Source organism: Malaclemys terrapin, chromosome 1 (genome assembly GCF_027887155.1).
Source record: "Malaclemys terrapin pileata isolate rMalTer1 chromosome 1, rMalTer1.hap1, whole genome shotgun sequence".
Classification (NCBI taxonomy): Eukaryota; Metazoa; Chordata; order Testudines; family Emydidae; genus Malaclemys; species Malaclemys terrapin.
Window position 1 is genome coordinate 145,687,235 of NC_071505.1, and position 21,109 is coordinate 145,708,343.

Sequence of the window (21,109 nt, forward strand, 5' to 3'; positions counted from 1 at the left end):
GAATCAGATCAGGAAGAAAACTGGTGGCAGTACTCTTCCATGCACCACCCACAAACTAAGCTCTTCCCATGGGAGTCATCAAAATGAGATGTGGCTAGTGGAGATTATGTAGAGGCTCAAAGTATGATGGTGTATATTTTCTAGGCTCTACTGAACTCCTTGAGGTTGGCTTCCCTTTAGTGGGGCTTAATATACCCATGGGCTCTGCTAACCTCTAGGAGCTTGGCTCCTTCTTGAATGGGGAAAAAATAAATAGTGGTGTCTCCAAAAAGCATTGGATGCACCAAAAGGAGACATTGCTCAGTACATTGCACAGCTCTGGACCTCTCTCTTCTTTCTTACATAAGAACATAAGAACGACCATATTGGGTCAGACCAAAGGTCCAACTAGCCCATTATCCTGTCTTCCAACAGGTGCCCCAGAGGGAATGAACAGAACAGGTAATCATCAAGTGATCCATCTCCTGTCACCCATTCCCATCTTCTGGCAAACAGAAGTTAGGGACACCATCCCTGCCCATCTTGGCTAATAGCCATTGATGGACCTATCCTCCATGAATTTACCTAGTTTTTTTTTTAACCCTGTTATAGTCTTGGCCTTCACAACATCCTCTGGCAAGGATTTCCACAGGTTGACTATGCATTGTGTGAAAAAATACTTCCTTTTGTTTGTTTTAAACCTGCTGCCTATTAATTTCATTTGGTGACCCCTAGTTCTTGTGTTATGAGAAGGAGTAAATAACACTTCCTTATTTACTTTCTCCACATCAGTCATAGTTTTATAGTCCTCTATCATATCCCCCCTTAGTCGTCTTTTTTCCAAGCTGAAAAGTCCCAGTCTTATTAAACTCTCCTCATATGGCAGATGCTCCATACCCCTAATCATCTTTGTTGCCTTTTTCTGAACCTTTTCCAATTCCAATATATCTTTTTTGAGATGGAGCGACCACATCTATACGCAGTATTCAAGATGTGGGCATACCATAGAGGCAATATGACATTTTCTGTCTTATTATCTATCCCTTTCTTAATGATTTCCAACGTTCGCTTTTTTGACTGCCGCTGCATATTGAGTGGATGATTTCAGAGAACTATCCACAATGACTCCAAGATCTCTTTCTTGAGTGATAACAGCTAATTTAGACCCCATCATTTTATATGTATAGTTGGGATTATGTTTTCCAAGAAATGAAATAGTTAACAATGTTGGCATTGAAATGATCATCTCAGGGCATGTGAGGCCATATCTATACTATGGGGACTACAGCAGCTTAGCTAGGTCATTGTAGCTATGCAGCATCACTCAGTTGTGTGGATGCAGCCTACAGTGATGAAAGAGGTTTTTCCATTGCTGTACGAACACCACCTCCCCGACTGATGGCAGTTAGATTGACTGAGGCATTCTTCCCTTGGCCTAGCTGCTATTGATCTCAGGTTTGTGGATTTTTCAACTCCTCCCCTCTCCCCCCCAAGAGCCATAGCTATGTCAGCCTAAATTGTAAGTGTAGACTAGACGTGAGGTAACACCTCACTGAGGTAAATGGGGCAGTTCACCTATTTCAGAGCTACTGTTCCAGGCTATCTATAGACTCACTTAGATATCGCTGCACTCTTTACACTCCACAATTCCGAGGTTTTCTTCTCAACCACAACAGCTAGAGACATGCTTGGTCGTTTTTAAATGAAAGTTGAGATGCTGTAGAACAAGAAAATTGCTGCTGAGGGGTGCAGGTGTGCTTAACAATGTTTATCAGCTCAGGCTGGTAAACTTGGGTGCCCCTTCCCTGATCTCTGCCAATTCTTTCTTCCTTCTAGCCGTCTCTGCCCCAGCCACTTTGCAGCAGGAATAGGGCGGCATAGCCTAATTCTCATAATTCTTTCTGGATCAGGGTCTCTGTGCCCCACTAGAGAGCCCTACTTTCTCTCTTCAGATCAGCAATCAGTCCAGTTGAACCTCAACTCCTGTTCAGAGTCTGTGTCCTGAGTTTTCACAGCCTCCCCAATTAGCCCTACTACCAGGGCCGGCTCCAGCTTTTTTGCCGCCCCAAGCTGCAAAGAAAAAAAAATTGAAAAAAAAAAGAAAAGCCCGATTGAGTGGAGTGATTGAGCTGCCACCAAACTGCCACCAAAGAGGAAGTGAGGCACTGAAGGACCCACCGCCGAATTGCCCCCGCAGACCCGAACATGCCGCCTCAACAACGGATGGAATGCCGCCCCTTTCTATTGGCCGCCCAAGGCACCTGTAGCCAGCCCAGCCTACTACAGTCCATCTGGTAGGCTTCTAGACAAGCCCATTGCTTATGCATCCTAACATCTTGTTTGCTTTTGGAACAACAGCTGCACTTTGAGCAGATATCTTCATTGAGTGGTCATCAATGACAGCCAAGTCCCTCCCCTGAATTGATATAGTTAATGTAGAGCATGAGCACTTGGGAGGTGCATGAGCACTTTATGAACATTAATTAAGCCTTAAATATCTGGAGCAGTAAGGAAACATATCAATTTTACATATGGATAACCCAACCCAAGTTCATACCGCATGTCTCTGGAAGAGCTGGAATGTAACCCAGCAGTCCAGAATACCAATTTTCTTCTCTAACCATTAAAACTTCACTTCAACCTTCAAGAAGGACCATGCACTACTCCCTGCTGTGCCTCCTCACCAACACACACACTCACACAAAATAATGTCAACAAAAATGGCTCACATTTACATTGGAAGGGCATTCTGAAGCCAAATCTGCAAGGCACATTACTATACACTGTCTTGTGAGACCTTCCTCTTCAGCAAAACCTTCTTTATAGTGCTCATTGCTCCTCAGTAGCACTGTGCAGGAACATGAGCAATCAGAGCTCCAGCAAGGGATGCACATGAGAAACGAATTCACGTAGGACAGACATTGCTCATTATGTCCTGGTAAAGCCACATGCAAAATATCTTTCACCAAAGAGTGAAGGGGGAATTAAAAAAACAGCCCTCCATCCTCAGCAGGTAACAAGGGACATTAAACTGAAAGATCTGTGAACTGGCAAGAAACATTCCCAAATAGTCCCTGAGTGAAACATCCACCATGGAGGAAACTCACCAGGATCATTTGCAATATGATAAAGACTTCCTCTCTGGCTTGCCTTCTATCTAATCCAAAGGCATCTTCCATTTGAAGAGGTAATGAATTGGCAGCCTCTGGTGCAAACCTGAAAGCCAGCACTTTCTTTCAGTCTTGGATTTCAGGAAATAACGGGGGAGAGAACTTTTTGCCCCTAGTAATTCCCCATGTTCATTTCAGGGCTTCATGTTTGGGTAAAGGCTACAAGGGATTATGGACAATTTGAAATACTGAAGTCAGAAGCGCCTCAGGCTCCAATTTTCCCTTCCAGTTAATCCATCATTCCTGCTGTGATTTCAGGAAAATGATATAGTAACCTGTCTCCCTAGGAAAAAAGGATGGCCTACTGCTGTCTTTTATAGCCTGTTGAATTATAACACTTTCCTTTTTCATCTGGCCTTTCATCAAGAGACTTAAGTGTTTTTCTTTCTGTGTACACGACCGTGCGGGTTTCTCATTCATTATCGACACAGGGCTGGCCACACTGAGCCCATCTGCAATCCTTCCCTTCCAGTCCCCCAGGACCTTCTTAGCAGCAAAGTTTTTCTAATTTGGAACAGACTCTTCTTTGAGGAATTGCTCTTACCAGCACATCACAACAGGCTGCAGCAAACATTACCAAAGCAAAGGGTTTCAGAGGCAACATATGGATTCCCTGCTGGAGACATCACACCACCAGCACCCATAGGTGCAACCACCAAAATTAAATTGGGGAAAACCAGCGGAGTAATTTTTTAACAAAGGTTGGGGAGGAAGCTGATGCAACAAAAAAGCTCACTTTCTCTGCCCCCAAAAGCCCACCAGTAGGACTACGTCCTACATATGTATACTATAAAAAGTGTACATGTCTCTGTGTGTGTATATGACCATGCTAGAGTTGCCAACTTTCTAATTTCTGAAAACTGGACACTACAGCAGGAGCACTGGAACCTCCTGCTCCACTTCTTTCCCCAATGCCCTGCCCCGCTCTGCCTCTTCCCTCAAGGCTGTGGCCCCCTGCTCGCTCCTCTCCTCCCCCTGTAGTTCACTGCTCTTCCCCCTCTCCCAATCTCTCATCTCCCTCCCCCTCGCCTCCCCTAGCTGGGCTCCCTCTGCTCCAGGGCTGGGACAGGAGCTATAGCCCCAGATGCAGACCCTACCGCCAGCCTGCATGAGATGCAGGTAGGAGGCAGCCCCGGCTGAGCACAGGCTGGCACGGGTTGATGACCCGGCACCTTCCCTCCCCCACCCACCTTTGGTAACTGGACTTTTGGTGTCCAGTCAGTACATCTGATCGGACGCTGTACAGGTCCCCTTTCAACCGGACTTTTGGGTCAAAAACCAGACACCGGGCAACCCTAGACCATGCTTGTGCATGTATGTGTCTGAGCATAATTCTATTTCCCCTAGTGTCTTTCCAGGACACCATGTCCCTCTGCAGCACTGGCCACCTGTGACCCCTCCGCCATAAGTGGTTTGTCCAACCCTCCCAGCATGCTGTCTACTCCCCAGTGAACGGTGTCATACTAATATGTACACAGAATGGTCTCCCAAGAAATTTACCCCTTTTCGTAATCTATTGCAATACACAGACACTACAGGCCAATCTGGAAGAAACATGGTTCTCATCAGTCTCAGAGATAACATGCTGGAATAGATGGGCCACTGGTGTGATCTGGTATGACAGTTCCTATGCTCCTAAATGTATGCATCTTTCAAAACAAGGCACTCAAAACTCTATGCTGTTATATTTAATCGGTACCCTCTTGTGTAAGTACAGGTCAAAGTGTACAGTGGTCATTCTTTGCCTAGAAAAATAAATATGTTTATATCCTATTTATTATAGGGAAAACCTAGAATATTCTCAAATATTGAGGCAATATCAAAGGTATTAGCTAAGACAATTGGCAAGTTGTATCTTTCATATAAATTACTGCATGGATTAATTTTGTCTGGCACATACAAGGGTACACAGTACAAAAAGGATGACAATGCACATGCTTTTAAGGAGAACAACATGTACAGAAGAGAGCTAATGCTTGTGCTATAAATATTGCAGGCATAAACTGTTTTTTTTTATGTGTGGAATGTACAGCATGTATTCACTTCTTAGGCAAAACAGCACCTGAGTATTTTACACTTAGTGATGTGGATGTTAATATCAGTTTCATTTTCTGGATGCTTAACTCTGTAAATCTTATATGAGGTCCTGTTCAAATTTTCCAACAATTAGATGGCTTTCTGTCTTGGAGTGATTTCAGTGGTGTGCCCATACTGCTGAAACTTCATATAGTGGTACCTTTCTGAAATGCTCAGTAAAGGTTTATGAACTGTTATGAACCACAAAGGGCTGGAAACATGAAAGAATTTAGGGACCTGACACTTTAGACACCTAAATCCCCAAATCAGGCCCCACTAGGCTTCACAAAACCTCCACTCAGTAGCCCCCAAAACCTGTAGGCACCTAAAGTCACTCATCAACTACATTTCTGAGGTAAAAGCTCCCTAGGCACCTATGTTTCTCTTTCTGAGCATGCACAGTGCAGCCCTATGGCAGATATCTGGATGCCTATGCCAAAAAGCAATGCACAAATCAGGGGAACATAGGCACTCCTCTCCTTGCTCAGCATCACCACAATGACATTTCTTTGTAAATCTCACCCCAAAGCATTTCACTAGACATAATAGTATAACTAGACATATTTTCATTCTCTTTGTCCTTGCTACATATACCATTCCCAGTTTATCCTTTGAGGCATCCATGGAAATGTTTGTAGGGCAGGAGACATTGAAATAGAGCAGTGTAGGAGCAGAAATGAATAATATCTCCAACACTTGTTATCCAGTTTGATGTTTCTCAGCCCACTTCTAGTCTGCAGGCTAGCTCAGCAATTTTCTCACAAGCTTAGTTTTATCAGCCATACCTATGAATTGGCTCAATAAGGTTATCATAATCAAGTTTTATTTAGTTAGTTGTGGAGTGGGCATGCATAAAATAGTTATCTTAGCAGGAATTGGCACTTTGTTTTATTTGGTTTCAATAGAAACCTGCAGCCTGGCGCTTTGTTTCCGTTCTGCAGTGCCTCAAATAAGAAATAATACCCTGATGTGATCAATGACATCTATGAGCTGCTGCAGAGTTCTGTGGAATCCTTAGGGATTTGAAACATGGCCTGGTAAGAGGCGTGTTAAACATATACAGCAATGAACTCTCCTGAATTTGGGGAATTTGCCATAACCTTTAGGAATTTGACATCTCCCCAAGGATTTCATATATGTGATAACCCTTTCTTCTAATACCAGCATTCAGATCTTTTTGATCCAAGCACAAACTCAAAGATTTAGGTCTGGTCTACACTACTGAGTTAGGTCGATGCAAGGCAGCTTACATCAGCCTACTATGGAAGCATCTACATTTAAATTTCACTCCCACTGACGTAACTGTCCCACTGCGCTGACTTAATAACTCCACTTCCACAAGTGACGTAGAGTCAGTGTCAATGTAGTTTGGTCAATGCATTCTCAGCGTAGATACTGTGTTGCTTACGACGACTGTTACTGGCTTTCAGGAGCTGTCCTACAATGCCCCACACCGATAGTACAATCGATACAAGCAATCCTGGTGAGGACACACACAAGCAACGTAATTACTGTGGCAGCTGCGTGCCAACGTCAGTTAAGTTGACTTAATTTTGTAGTGTAGAAATGGCCTCAGATTTAGTTTCCACTATCACCAGGGACTGTACCCATTCTGTAGATTCCTCGAGTTTTTCATGTGCATCCATTGATATGAAGCACTGTAATTCTTTCTAAAGTCTACCCCTCAGAGTGACAGTTATTTTCCTAACTGCATGTTTCAGGGTTGTGCATCTTTCCTTAAAGGCTATTTTATGTGGTTCTGTTCACTTGCATCCTGTATGTCCTGCTGTGAAATAAATTCTTGAATTTTTTTTCACTCTTCATTTAAAGCAATTGCAATTTTTCCTATTCTGTGGCTTGACCGATTATTATGGGACTTTCCAAATTAACTCTCAATCTCTTGGTCAATGCTCACAGACTTCCCCATCAAACGACTCTTGGGCTACAAGGCTGTGTCATATTCTACTCCTGGGTAAATTTTGCGCCACTGTGCATGTGCAGAATTCATGTCCCCCGCAGATTTCTTTGCTTCTCAGCAGAAAAATGACCTTCTGACAGGGAAGCAAAGGGAAGCTGCAAGAGCAGTCACACACCACTCCCTAGCTGCGCAGGTACATTGTTTCAGGCACCCGGAGCAGCTGGTGAAGAGATAAATCACCACAGGGCTAGGGACACCCCAGCCAGTGGCTCCTACCCTGAGCTGGGATCAGCTGCTAGTCCCAGCTTGGCTGGAGACAGGAGAGGATGGGACTTCCTCTTCCCCTGCAAGGAGTGGCTGGGGCTGTGTCAGACCCAGACCCACAAACCTCCCCCAGCTGCAGGAAGCTCAGCATCCTCTCCTGCTTCCATCGCTCCTCAGCTGCAGAGGGAGGGGTCATTGTATGGGGAGCTGCTCCCCCATCTGCCCAACCCCTGGGCATCCAGACCTCCCATACCCAGACACCCCCAACAAGCCTCACCCCGTACCCCCCAAGAATCCCCCTAGCCCTCCATACCTGAACCCCACCCCATTAAACCTCAACCCCTGCATCTGGAGCCCCCTGCACCCAGCCCCCCTGCCTCCAGCCCCCCCACTCCTTCACCCAGACCACCCCCACTGAGATCCCTGCACTCAAACTCCCACCCTGATGAACCCCACACCCCTGGACCACCCTGAGCCCCCACATCCAGAGCCCCATGCCACTGACCCCCAATTAGCTTCACCCAGATTCCCACCCCACCACGCCCCGGTCCCCCAACACCCAGACCCCCCTCTGAAATCCCCGCACACAGACCCCTCCACTGAGCCCCAACCACTTTCACCTGGAAGTCCCTGCAGAGTCCTATTGCCTCTGCACCTGGAACCCCTCCAATGAGCCTCTGTGCATCCAGATCCCCCCACACCTAGACCCCCCGCTGAGCTGCCTGCACCCAGATTGTCCCACACAGAATCCTCTCACCCCATACCTAGATCCCCCCACACTGAGCCCCTCCACACTTGGATCCTGCCTGGTTGAGCCTGCCTGCCCCACACCTGGTGCACCTGGCACAGAGAGGCAGGGCCCCAGGGTGTTTCTGGAGCAGGCCCAGGCCTTGTGCTGTGTCAGGGTCAGGTGCAGCCTCACCGCTGAGTCCGTGTCCCCAGGGTGGGTGGTGGGGAGGCTGCAGGGTGATCTCCCACCTTCATGCAGCCGGTGGCCTGGGCTCCCTACTGCCATGCTGGAGCCTCTGCATTTATTTATTGAGAATTTTAAAATATTGTGTGTAGAACTTTTAATTTTTTGGTGCATAATTTTTGGCACAGAATCCCTCAGGACTAATATTCCTCAATGCTTTCTTGCATCTGTTGCACTTTTGTGAGAAAAAGAAATTATTCATGTTTCATTCTTCTCAAGGACACAATAAATCTCAGCTTGTAGTATGACCCTATCAAAATCTGTATTTTTGTGAGTGAAAACTGCAAATGACTGAAAATACCACACCCAGACCAACTACAGTTAAAAGTAAGGCCACTTTCTTGGCACTGTTCATTGCCTCTGCACCTACCACAGTCACATACAGCAATAAATTCCATTTACAATGGTATCAGGACTCCTTGTGTTCAGCCACTAAATTCTTTTATTTTTAAGCTGGACCTAGGCAACAGAATCTGCTGTTGAACTGCAGCATCCAACTCCTTTGCTGAAAGCGTGTGTGTCTGCACTCCAAAGGGAAGGATCACCTCCCATATGCTTACACCGAAATTTAAGAGCCTCAGGTTAACATGGCACCACAAGCGTTCTCCTCACAGTCTGACTGCAGGACTGCAGTCACAGTGGGAACAAGGTGCGCAAGGGCAGAGGGGTGTAGGCCATTTGGTTATTTGTGTCAGTGTATATTTTCTGTGGAGTTGCTTGTTTCAAAGTGAAGGTGAATTTAGCTCGGCTGGAAGGTGTTGGATTGACAGTCCTGCAACACGAAGAGCTCTATTTGCCATAGTATAGGTACAGCCTGGGCAGCAAAAACTTCACATGCTGCTGTGCAAACATGACTCTGCCCTGATTTGCACAGACCCTCTGTAGCACTCAGAGAGGAGCTCAGCCTACTTGCTGTGACTGACAATTTCCATCAAAAGGGATGCAGTATAATAAGTTGATGCAAATGCCAGGGAATTTGACTCAAGTCAAGAGAATTTTCAGAGTAATTAATATTTTAGGGCTATGACCATCTTTCATATAATGGCGGATTTCTACTATAATCAAGATTTTACTGTGCAATGATTTTTATATCATGGACAGCCAGCTGTTATGCAGTGACCTGAGGGAACCAACTCATTTCACCAAACCCACCAAGCTGCATCAAATTCAAATCAATTATCTAGCTCATTCAGCATTTTTGCCAGGTGTACTGGAGTTGGTACAACTGGGCTGCAAAGGTGGGAAGTCTTTGATTGTTGTTGCTGGTAAATTGGACATAAGTTTCTTTTCCAGACGTGTCTGGTATTTTCAGCAATATTCCACCTGATTGGAGGATGAGCAAGGTGATATGAGCCCCTCAAGCCCACTTCTTTTCCCCTCCAGAAGCCAGAGCTATTTCTATTCTTGACTTCTGGAAAGGCCAGAAGGTGTGGACTGCACAGTCCTACAGAAAATATTTAATGTTCAATGATCCTGGCCTTATCTTCACAAACAATATCGCTACTCCCAAAACAAAGGGAAATCCTCTTTGGAACCAATCCAGTACTGACCAGCAAGTATCTGGGATTCTCAAGATCATGGTACCTATGAGTTAGATTTTATGTTTTGTCCCTTCCCTGGACATTTGTGGAACTAAACGCCCTACAAAGCAATCTCGGCCCTTCCCCACCAGACTCCAGATACACCTTTGTCTCTTTGGTCTCTTAATTTATGAGATAGCCATTTTTAAAAGTGTTAAGAGGGCCATGAAAATATTTTCCTCATGTGCCAAATTTCAAGATCTTTAGCAATGACATCACAGGCCATCTGGAAATGAAGGCAGCAGCCACATATCATCCTAGAACACACACACACACAACACCTCCTTCCTATATGGAAAAATGTAATCAGGTCCTTCTGGCTCAATGGAGCTGTAAATGTCCTTTAAATCTGTCACTTTAATGTCCTCCTTGGAAGAGTTGGAGCTGAGAGGTGGATTTTTCCGTATGGTTCTGCATATTATAGACTGGATGAATTCACAGTATGGGGCAGATTGGAAACGGGGGTGGCCTGTTAAAATACTGCATTGTCTCCTGGTAGCAGCAGAAATGCATTTGTAAACGGAGAGTCGGTTCTGACTTCCAGGAGAGACACAGCTCTGCCTTGAGAATATAAGTCACAAGCCTCTGAGGGTGAGCAAAAGTTCTCTAGAGCAGCCAGTTACCAGTTCCAGACATTAATCTTCAGGCAGGTCTCAGGCTTTGAGAAGCCGTGTTAATGGGGACTGCAGTGGTGCCATTCAAAGGAAGAAGCTGTGGTGGGAGTGCAGGGTTTGGTGCATCTCAAGACGGATTAAGATGCATTACCAGATCTATGCAAGGGGCACAGAACTTGTAGGGTAGTCAGCATTGTGTCCCAAGACTGCTTAGCCCAGGCCAGCACTTAAGAGGACCCTGTGTGGCGACACTAGGCAACATAGTCTGTGTTAATCGGTCTGGGAAATCCCAAGCCACAGAAAATCAGTGTGGTTTGTCCATGTTCAGCAGGCTCAATAGCAGCAACAAAATCCCCTTTATATTCATTGCATCCAAGTTCTGTCTTTTCTCTGCAGCAAAGGACACTGCAGGACACTACAGCTAGACAAATTCAGATTGGAAATAAGGGTTAAATTTTTAACAGTGATGGTAATTAACCATTAAAACCCTCACTAATGGCTGGGATGGATTCTTCATCACTAGAAATGTTTAAATCAAGATTGGATATTCTTCTAAAAGATCTGCTCTGGGAATTATTTTGGGGAATTTCTATGACCTGTGCTATACAGAAGGACAGACTAAATGATCACAATGTTCCCTTCTGGCCTTGAAATCTATGAATGAATTAATACAACAGGAAAAAAATAAATGAAAATTACAAAATTAAATGACCATCTGTAACATACAGCACTGAATTAACATATACATGCAAAAACCATTTTATAACCTAAAGATTAAACTATAAAAATAAATTACTGGGGTTCACACAGTCAAGGTAGGCATGGAACACGTGGAAGATAAGGAAAAAGTAGGTGAGGAAAATTAAGGCGAATAGGGAAGGTCAGAATGCCATTGTTTTATTCTATGCATTAATTTATTTTTCCAGCTCTGTAAAATCATTCACTTTGTGACCATGGCTACTCTCAGAAAACATGAACACTGCCCTTATAGGTAGATATCCCAGGCTGTAGTTCTCAACAGCTGATTTTTAAGCCCAGAACCATTTTAATTCTAGTGTGAGCTTCTTTCCACAGATGATTAACCAAAGGACATTCCCACATGTGCAGGAGTGTGCCCTTATATTTACCACAGCACCAATGGAAGAGCTTTAATCTTTTGTAATCTTTGCAGTGCCCAGTGCATTCTGAATAAAACTTTTTGTTGGAGTAAATGTAAACACAAGTCTATAGAATACAATTGATCATTGTGAGACCTTTATAGATACTTCAACTCCTGCAGATCATGGAGCTCAGGATTTCAATTCTGACCTTCGACATCTCCTCCTATTCTCGTTCTAGATACCCACTAAAGATTTGGTAATGCACTGCAGCCCTCATCTGCATATTAACATGTACAGGTATATAAAACCTCCACAACATATATGCAATGCAAAAGAGACATAGGAAATAGTTAATCACTTTCCTATAATAAACTGTACGTGGCTGGATTTCTTGATCATCTATTGATCCTAAGTGAGATCCAGGATGTTCCTATCAGCTCTCTCCAAAGAGACTCAACTCCTTGTCATAGCGTGAGACTTCAACAGGGGACACCAAGCCCCAAGTGAAATGCCATAGGCTATCTTTCATTATCTCCTTGTGTGTCCAAAAACAATAATCCTTGCACAGCATGGGATGTGAACAGTATAAGGATAAAACCTGCCAGAGCAATTGTGTATGAGCAGATAAATACTGACTATTTGTACAGCAGCAATTAGATTATGGTGGTTATTTCCCTCACAAAGAGTGACTGCTACAGAGGTCATGCTTGTATGGTCTGTAGGGGCTGTACAATGATGTGGAAATTTTATTTAACATCACCAAGGTTGCTGCTGGGAACGTAATTGCAGTGAGCCTGTGTGGAAGAATGATAGTAAATGTGTACCTGGAAAAAACCTTTTTGGGGCTGACAAATATCCAGTCCTCCTATGAAAGATTAGGAATGGGGAGCTCACATTTCATAAAACATTTCCAGGCCTCCTACAGGAGATGGCAGGACTGTAATGGTGGATAGAAGCGATGTCACATACTATCAGAGTGGAACATGCTTTAACTGCTTTAACTTTTCTTTTCCCATATTCGGTTGTCAGTTATTGTACTTATTTCTTTTATTGTATTGGATCTTCAGTTGCTGTAACTTTCTTCTTCTTTTTTAGAACTGTCATTGTACCTCTCTTTCTGCCTTCAATCCTCAATCATTCATAGATGAATAGATTGTAAAGCCAGAAGGGACTGCTGGGATTATCTAGTCTGACTGCCTACATAACACAGGCCATAGAACTTCCTGGAAATAATTCCTGTTTGAACTAGAACCTGTATTTTAGAAAAACATCCAATCTGGATTTAAACATTGCCAGTGATGAAGAATCCACCACTCCACATAATATATGGTTCCAGTGGTTAATTACCCTCACCATTAAAAATTTGTGCCTTATTTCTGGTCTGAATTTGTCTCACTTTAACTTCCAGACGCTGGATCTTGTTATACCTTTGGCTTCTAGACTGAAGAGCCCCATTATCAAATATTTGTTCCCCATGTAGGTCCTTACATACTGTGATCATGTCAGCTCTTAATCTTTCCTTTGTTAAGTTAAATAAATTGATCATGTTGGCTCTATCACTATTAGGTATATTTTCCATTCCTTTAATCATTTTCATGGCTCTTCTCTGAACCGTCTCCAATTTATTATCATCCTGCTTGAACTGGGGACACCAGGACTGGATACACTATTACAGTGGTGGTCACACCCGTGCCAAATACAGAGGTAAAATAATCTGTCTACTCTTGCTCAAATTTCCCCTGTTTATGCATCCAAGGATTGCATTACCCCTTTTGACCAGAGTGTCACACTGGGATCTCATGTTCAGCTGATTATCCACCATGGCCTTCAAGTCTTTCAGAGTTACTGCTTCTCAGGATAGAATCTCCCATTATGTAAGTATGGCCTACATTTAAGAACATTCTTTGTTCTTAAATGGATACATTTACATCTGGTCATACTAAAACACCTATAGTTTGCTTGCACCCAACTTACCAAGTGATCCAGATCACTCAGTTTCAGTGTCCTGTCCTCTTCATTATTTACCACTCCCCAAATCTTTGACTGATCTGAAAATTTTACCAGCTATTATTTTATGTTTTCTTCAAGGATATTGATAAATATGTTAAATAATACAGGATAAAGAACTGATCCATGCAGGTCCCCACTAGAAACACACCCATTCAGTGATGTCTCCCCATTTACAATTACATTTTGAGACTGGTCACTTAGCCAGTTTTTAATCCATTTAATGTGTGCCATGTTAATTTTGTATCATTCTTTTTTTTTAAATCAAAATATCATGTGGTACTACATGAAATAACTTACAGAAGTCCAAATTATATGACATCAACACTGTTATCTTTATCAACAAAATTTGTTGTCTCATCAAAATAAACTATCAAGTTACTTTGAAATTATATATTTTTCCATAAACCCACGTTGATTGGCCTTAATTTTATCATACACCTTTAATATTTTATTAATCGAATCCCATATCAGCCACTCCATTATTTTGCCTGAGATCAATGTCAAACTGACAAGCCTATAATTAACCAGATAATCCCATTTATCCTTTTTAAATATTAGGACAACATTAGCTTTCTTTGGTCTTCTTGAACTTCCCCAGTATTCCAAGACTTATTGAAAATCAATATTAATGGTTTAATGAGCTCCTCAGCCAGCTCTTGTAAAACTCTTGGATGTAAGTTATCCAGACTTGCTGTTTTAAAAATGTCTAATTTTAGTAGCTGCTTTTTAACATCGTCCTGAGTTACTATTGAAATGGAAAGTGTTTCATCATCATCATATGATATGAATACATCATCTGTTTTTTCCTAAATACCAAACAAAAATATTTGTTGAACAGTTCAGCCTCTTCTGCATTATTTTTGTTTATTCTACCATTTCCACTTTATAATGGACTAGCAGTAAGGTTAGGACTCCTTTTGTTCCTAATATACTTATAAGCCACCTTCTTACTGTCCTTAACTCTGCTGGCCATAGGGATTTCCTTGGTCCCTTTGCTTCCCTTATCAATTTTCTACAGTTCCTAGCTTCTGATTTATATGCATTACTATCACCTTTCTTCTAAGGATCTGAGTCCTTGATTTCAGAACCCAGGATTATGGGGACGCTGGATCTCTGACACTGGCTCCCATCCACTACTCAAGCCAGGAGATAGGATGTCCAAGCAACTGTGCAGACTCCCTGTTACACTGAACCCTTTTCTTTGCCTGTCTCCTGTGATCACATCCCTGTTCCTGGCTCCTGCTTCTCTCCTTCCCTCATTCCCAGTTCTTGCACTGCTCCTGCTCTGTGCCTGATCCTTGACTTGAAATGGTTCATTTTTATGGGGTTACATAAATGCAAAGAAGGGCAGCATTAAAACCTTAACATAGGTGTTTCCTGACTTCTGAGTGTTTAATCATGCACATTTAATATTCAGTTAACAGAGTTTTTTTGATGGATTAAAATAGTTGTGCAGATATCAATGATCCACTGAACATCTTAGATTTTCAAGTGCTTTTAGTACAGTTCCTCATAAGACTACTAAGGAAAAGAAAGTAACTACAGGTTAAAGGCCAAAATCTTTTAATAAATTACAAACTATGTTATTGATAGAAATGAAAATTAGAGCTTGCCTATGCAAAGACTTATTTTGGAATAGTTATGCCTGATTAACTCCATTAAATTCCAAAGTGCATTGAGATAATTCAGAATAAGGCACTCTTATTCTGGAATAACAGCATCCATAGGTGAAGTTAATCAGGAACAATTAATCCACTTTAAATTCACACCCTACCTTATTCTGGATGAATTACCAAACCATTACAGAGAAGAAAGATTAATAACACACAAGGGGTATTGAAAGGGGTAAGGGAATATCTTTTCTGGGACACTGGGAGGGAGGTACTGTGTGAGGGGTATTGTGTATGGGAATATAGTGATGGGGAGGTACTGTAAATTAGAAATAGAACTGGGTGACTTTTTTTAACAAACATGTTGTGTGTTGAAAAATGCCCTTTTTTGAAAATGAAAATTTTTGTGAAGCCGATTAGGCTTTTTCACACAATTTTTCATCAAAAGTTTTTGTGAGACACTGTAAAATGGAAAACTGAACCTGTTGGTTTTCATGTTTTGTTTTTGCTCTTCAGTTTTCATGGTCAGTCTTTGTTTTCTGACATCCTCATGTTCTGTCACTGGTGTCAAGCTCTTCTTTCTCTGGCCATCTGATATACATTTTGGTTCCTGCTGTCCCTTGGAAGAAGCACAGAGTCTTTGTCTCACCCCTTCTGCCCCTACACAAGGACCAGAATCCCAGAAACACATCTCCATGTTAGCACATCTGCAGGTACAACCTACCTGAAAGAGGGAGAGAAGAGGAGAAAAGAGAGAGAAGAGGAGAGGTGCAGTGTTGTCTCCCCTCAACAGGGTGACCAGACAGCAAGTGTGAAAAATCGGGACCGGGGGTGGGAGGTAATAGGCACCTACATATGACAAAGCCCCAAATATTGGGACTGTCCCTATAAAATCAGGACATCTGGTCACCCTACCCCTCAAACATACCAGTCAGGAAGTTGGCACAGCTGTTACCACTGGCACATTCACTGCATAAGGCTGCCATAATACCTCCAGTGCAGGCCATGGTTTAAGAGTCACAATCTGGCTCACACAGGAGAAGACCTTGCTACAAGGCCATGCCAATCTGGCCTTCTGTGATTCTTATAAAGCCATGTCCTTTCTTCTCTGCTCTCACCAACTAATAGGTAAAGAAAAACCCGAGACACATGGTCCCATTAAAATGCACTTCCTTTGGGGCAGTTAGCAATCTATGACTCACATGAAATATTCCCTTTAATGAAAGCCAAAGAGAGAACGTGAATTCAGATCTTGCTCTGCACATTGCAACATACCACCTCCTTAACATGAAACAGTTTCTTTTCCAGTTGATATTAAAAATATTTGTTGCTGAGTCTATTGTTTTCAGAGCACAAGTGTTACCACAACAAGTCAGACATAGGTTCAATGCTAGGAGACAGAGGTGAAACTTCAAATCTTCTGCTCGTGTGTGCGACAGAAGAGAACCTATTTTATATTTAAAAAATTGGCACTATAAGAATTAAATGCCCCAAACAAGAAAAATTAAGGCTTTCACTACAAAGCAGTTTTAAATGGTTTCATTTCAACTGTGTTGGTGTCTCTGAATATCCTGAGCAGTAGAGGTGGGTCCTACCTTGGCTTTCAGCATCTCTCTGTACTTTGGAAAATTGATCCAGAAAACTGACATTCCTAAAAAATACTCTTTTGCGACTTAATAGGATTCTGATCACCCATGTAAAATGAGCCACGTTTTATTATACTCTTCTCTAACCCTGACCTTCTCCACTCAGACACACAAAATGGAAAGAGAGGTGAATGCACAATTTCAAGGGCAAGGAACAGGTAATAATATTAAATGGCCACGGGGGGACTACAGCAATGGATTGAGCAGATTGGGTTTGCCCAGTGCACCAAAATGCCCATTCAGCCCTCACCTCCTCAGCTGTGTTCTCGGTCCCTCTGCACTATATTTCATGGTCAAATTCAGGTGATGACACGGACAATTTAGTGTCTGAGTTCTTTCTAACCCAAGACATGGTGTTGTAATTACACGCTCCACTGCAGGATCCACATTCCGAGATAACAAACCATCTTATAAAAGAATAAAACGTTTAATAGAGTGCAATTCCCTTCTCCCTCAGCCAAGGAAACAACATTGCAAAGGAAACATCACACAATCACCCAACAGATGAAAGAGCCAATCAGAAATGGGGATAAAAATAGCATCAGAGACAATCCCCAAAGAGTTACTGGTCAAGAAAAGAAAAGAAAAGCTTTATTCTCCCTATGTGTTTGGCTATTTACAATATCTATGTAATGTAAATTATAATTTCATAAGAAACACTTTTCCAAATACTGCATATCTGACAATGCCACTTTAGGACCCAATAGTTTTGTGGGTTGGCTTTTGTCCTTTGCTGCATGTTTTTCCCTATAGCCACCTATTAAACTAAACCAATATATTCATACAGTAAACATGCCAATAACCAAGTTAGCATACAGTATTCATAAATTGTTACAGCATAAATCCTATTCTGTTATGCACATTTTTCAGGTTAACTGATCCAGACATGTCTACATGTGTCTGCAGAGAGCCTGGAACAATAGCTCTGAGAGGTGTGAATTGCCCCATTCATCTCAGTGAGGTGTTAACTCAGGGCTGATCTACACACCAACTGGAAATAAAATAGTTAACTTGGTGTAATTCACACCGTTCTTTGGGGGTGACTCTGTGTATGGACCATTGGCAGGCACAAATTGTGGGAGGACAGAGAGCTGAGTGGATGTGAGTTGATGGGGCTGTGACAGGGAGACTGGGTAATTGGGAGATACAGGGAGAGTAGGAGATGGGAGTTGTAGGTATGGGTGGCAGATGCTAGGAGGAAAGGGGAGCTGGGAGGTGGCAGGGACCAAAGTCGATTGGAGCTGAGGGTGGAAGGGGATGGAGCAACTAACGGGATGAAGCAAAGGCTGAGTGGGGATAGAAAGGGGATTTGGGGATGGAAAGGGAGCTGAGAGGAATGAGGGAGGAAGCATGGGGAGGCACTACAGGGAGGAAGAGGAGGGAAGGCAAAATTTAGTGGGGAATGGATGTGCACAGAGGCAAAGGCTGAGGGGGAGACAGGAAGGAAAGGAGTAAGTTTGGGGGAACAAGGGGGAAACTGTAGAAGTCAAAGACTAGGGGGGCAGGAGGGGAGTTAGAAAAGCTGTGGGAGAGGCTGAGAAAAAGGGAACATGGCCAAATCTGAATTCTGATCTCCCCTTTTCCACACCTCCCTTTTTCTATTACTGTAATTATGCCAGAGTCCTCCCTGTCATTCATCCAGGGGCCATCTTTGACTCCTCTTTCCCTTGCTACACACAATCTTGCCATTTCTACCTACATAACATTTCAAATATCTAGCCATCCTTCTTTGTACACACCACCAAAATGCTCTTCTAGGCCCTTATCATTTCACATCATAACTACCACAACCTTCCTATTTCTGGCCTTGACTACTGCAACCTTCCACCACCTAAAAACACTGCTGCTGAGCTAAGCTTCCCGGGGCACAGTTTTGACCATGTGACATGCTGGCTAAACTTTAATGAGAGGCCCTCTCAAAAATGTTCTCCCTTCATCGGTGACGTAAATCAGATCCACACCATAAGCCCCTCCCCCCATCTCCCTCCAGCTAGCAACTCATTTGTAATCCTTCATAGCCCCCAAAGATGATCTGGGTGGCACTCAATCTGAAAGATGGCTACATCTCTTTGGGATTTGCCACAATAGTGATAATGACCCCCACAGACACCATAAAGATTCCCCCCAGCATCTCTTTCTCCTCCATGACAAACCAACATTCTTTTAACAAGCGGTGCTAAGAGACTGAAATATTTGGTGCAATTGCTCTAGTGTGCATGTGGTCAAAGCACAGCCTTACAAACCAAATGCAGCCTACTATAGACGGCTTTACCATGAGGCTTGTGGGCGGCCTCATTTTGACATGGACCTGTGGCCCATAGAAACAAGAGGTCCCCAGGGAAGCAAATTGCTAACTCTCCTATCACCTTCCCTGAGGTCTGCTAGTCCTGGAAAGCATAGGGTGCCTTGGCTCATGAAGATAGCACAGGGGCTTTCCTTTGCTGATGTCAACATTTATTGCTAATTTTGAAAGGAAAGGCCATGGAATTCTTCCCTCTGAGTAGTATCCATGTTTATTACTCTGCGGGGAGGTCTGTCAGAGCTGCAGTCCAAAGGATAAAAAAAACCCTCAGTGTCCTTTTTCCTTTCCTCCAGTTCTCGTCAATCCTATCTTTTCTCATGCCAAACCTGCCACATTTTCCCCGACGAATTCAGTGCTCTTAATAGGCATTTTCTATGGTGCTTCCCTTCTCCTCATGGGTATTTTTTCTTTGCTAAGCCTTATTTTTACTATTTTCTTACTGGATGACTTGTATTTTCACCACCTCTTCTAGAGTTAGCTCATACATTAACTGTAATTTTTCTGACACTTCCTTGTTTAAATTCCTAGCTTCCACATGATTTCTTATGTCTCTTTTCTACCGATACCAAATTCACAAAACTCTCTATATAGAGCTCGATTCTGACTGGCTTGTGTGGGTTGATTATCAGAGGGAGAAATTAGACGCAAAGGGCTGGGAGTGGGAGTGGAGACTCTGATTGGGAAAAAACAGTAAAGGGCTCACCAGAGGGACAAATACTGTTAGCTCCCACTTGACTCTTTACTGTAAAGTGTTCCAGTTTTTCATTCTGAAAGGTGGAGGTGATAGGAGAGGGAAAAGAGCTATCCCTTTTCATCTCATTTTCCCTCCATCTTTCTATTGTTCTTCCCTCACCAAATCCATTCCCTGTGACCACCAGTACCACCGGCCAAGCTTTTCACTTTGAAAATTTGGACATCCTGCAGGGAGAAGATAGAAGTGTGAAGCTGGGAGTACTAGCAGCCCTACTCTTCATTTTGGGTACCAGCTGCTACTGCTGGCCAACCTAAATAATCCAGATGGTAGAGCGGGCCAGCTGGCTGCTCCTAAACATCCAGGGAGGGAGGGAAAGGGGAGAGGAAGCCCCTGAGATTCATCCCAAAAGACAACTAAAAGGTAGGTAGAGAGGTGTGTGTGTGTGTAGCTCCTGGAGGGAGTGAGGTGGAGGGAGTGAGGCCCAGCCCTGCATGCGTGTGAGGGAACGGGTGTCAGGTAATATTGATTCTGAGAGTCCCAATATCATCCAGGTGTCCTTCCTATCTGAATACCATCCCCAAATGAATGGGTCATTCACCCAGCCCTAATCTGTCTTCCATATGGTGTAAAGGGAAGTTGTCTCTTCAGTGGCAAAACCCTATCAATTGTTCTATGCCAGACCCCTTCCCGTGATTTGTGATATATGGCCCCAGCATGCAGCCTGCCGTTTGTGAGACATACTGTTTGCTCACTGAAGACTGCAGAGCTTCTCCGAACCTTTCAGCAAAGTTTAATGAGCTTATATTTCTTACCCAGACTGTTCACAGCACTCACTCTGTCAGAAGTGGATAAATCAGGCTGGAGAGTTTCAAAGATGAGGAGTGCATGGGGTACGTCCAGTACGGACTGGATTTTCATTCTCCCAGGGTCAGTGTCCAAGGGAGACTCTCACACACATCATTATTCTGCTCTTCCTGGATACATATGAGCATTCTGCTACTGCATTTTTATGCTCCTTATTGAGTACTTCAGAAACTCATCGATGCTACAGAAAATACAACAAAACCTGCCCTGAAGTCCACCTCCAATAGTTAACCTCTTGTTATTACACTTCACCTCAGAAGTACCCACCAAAAACTTCCAGTACAGATGTGTTGTCCTTCCATTCAAGAA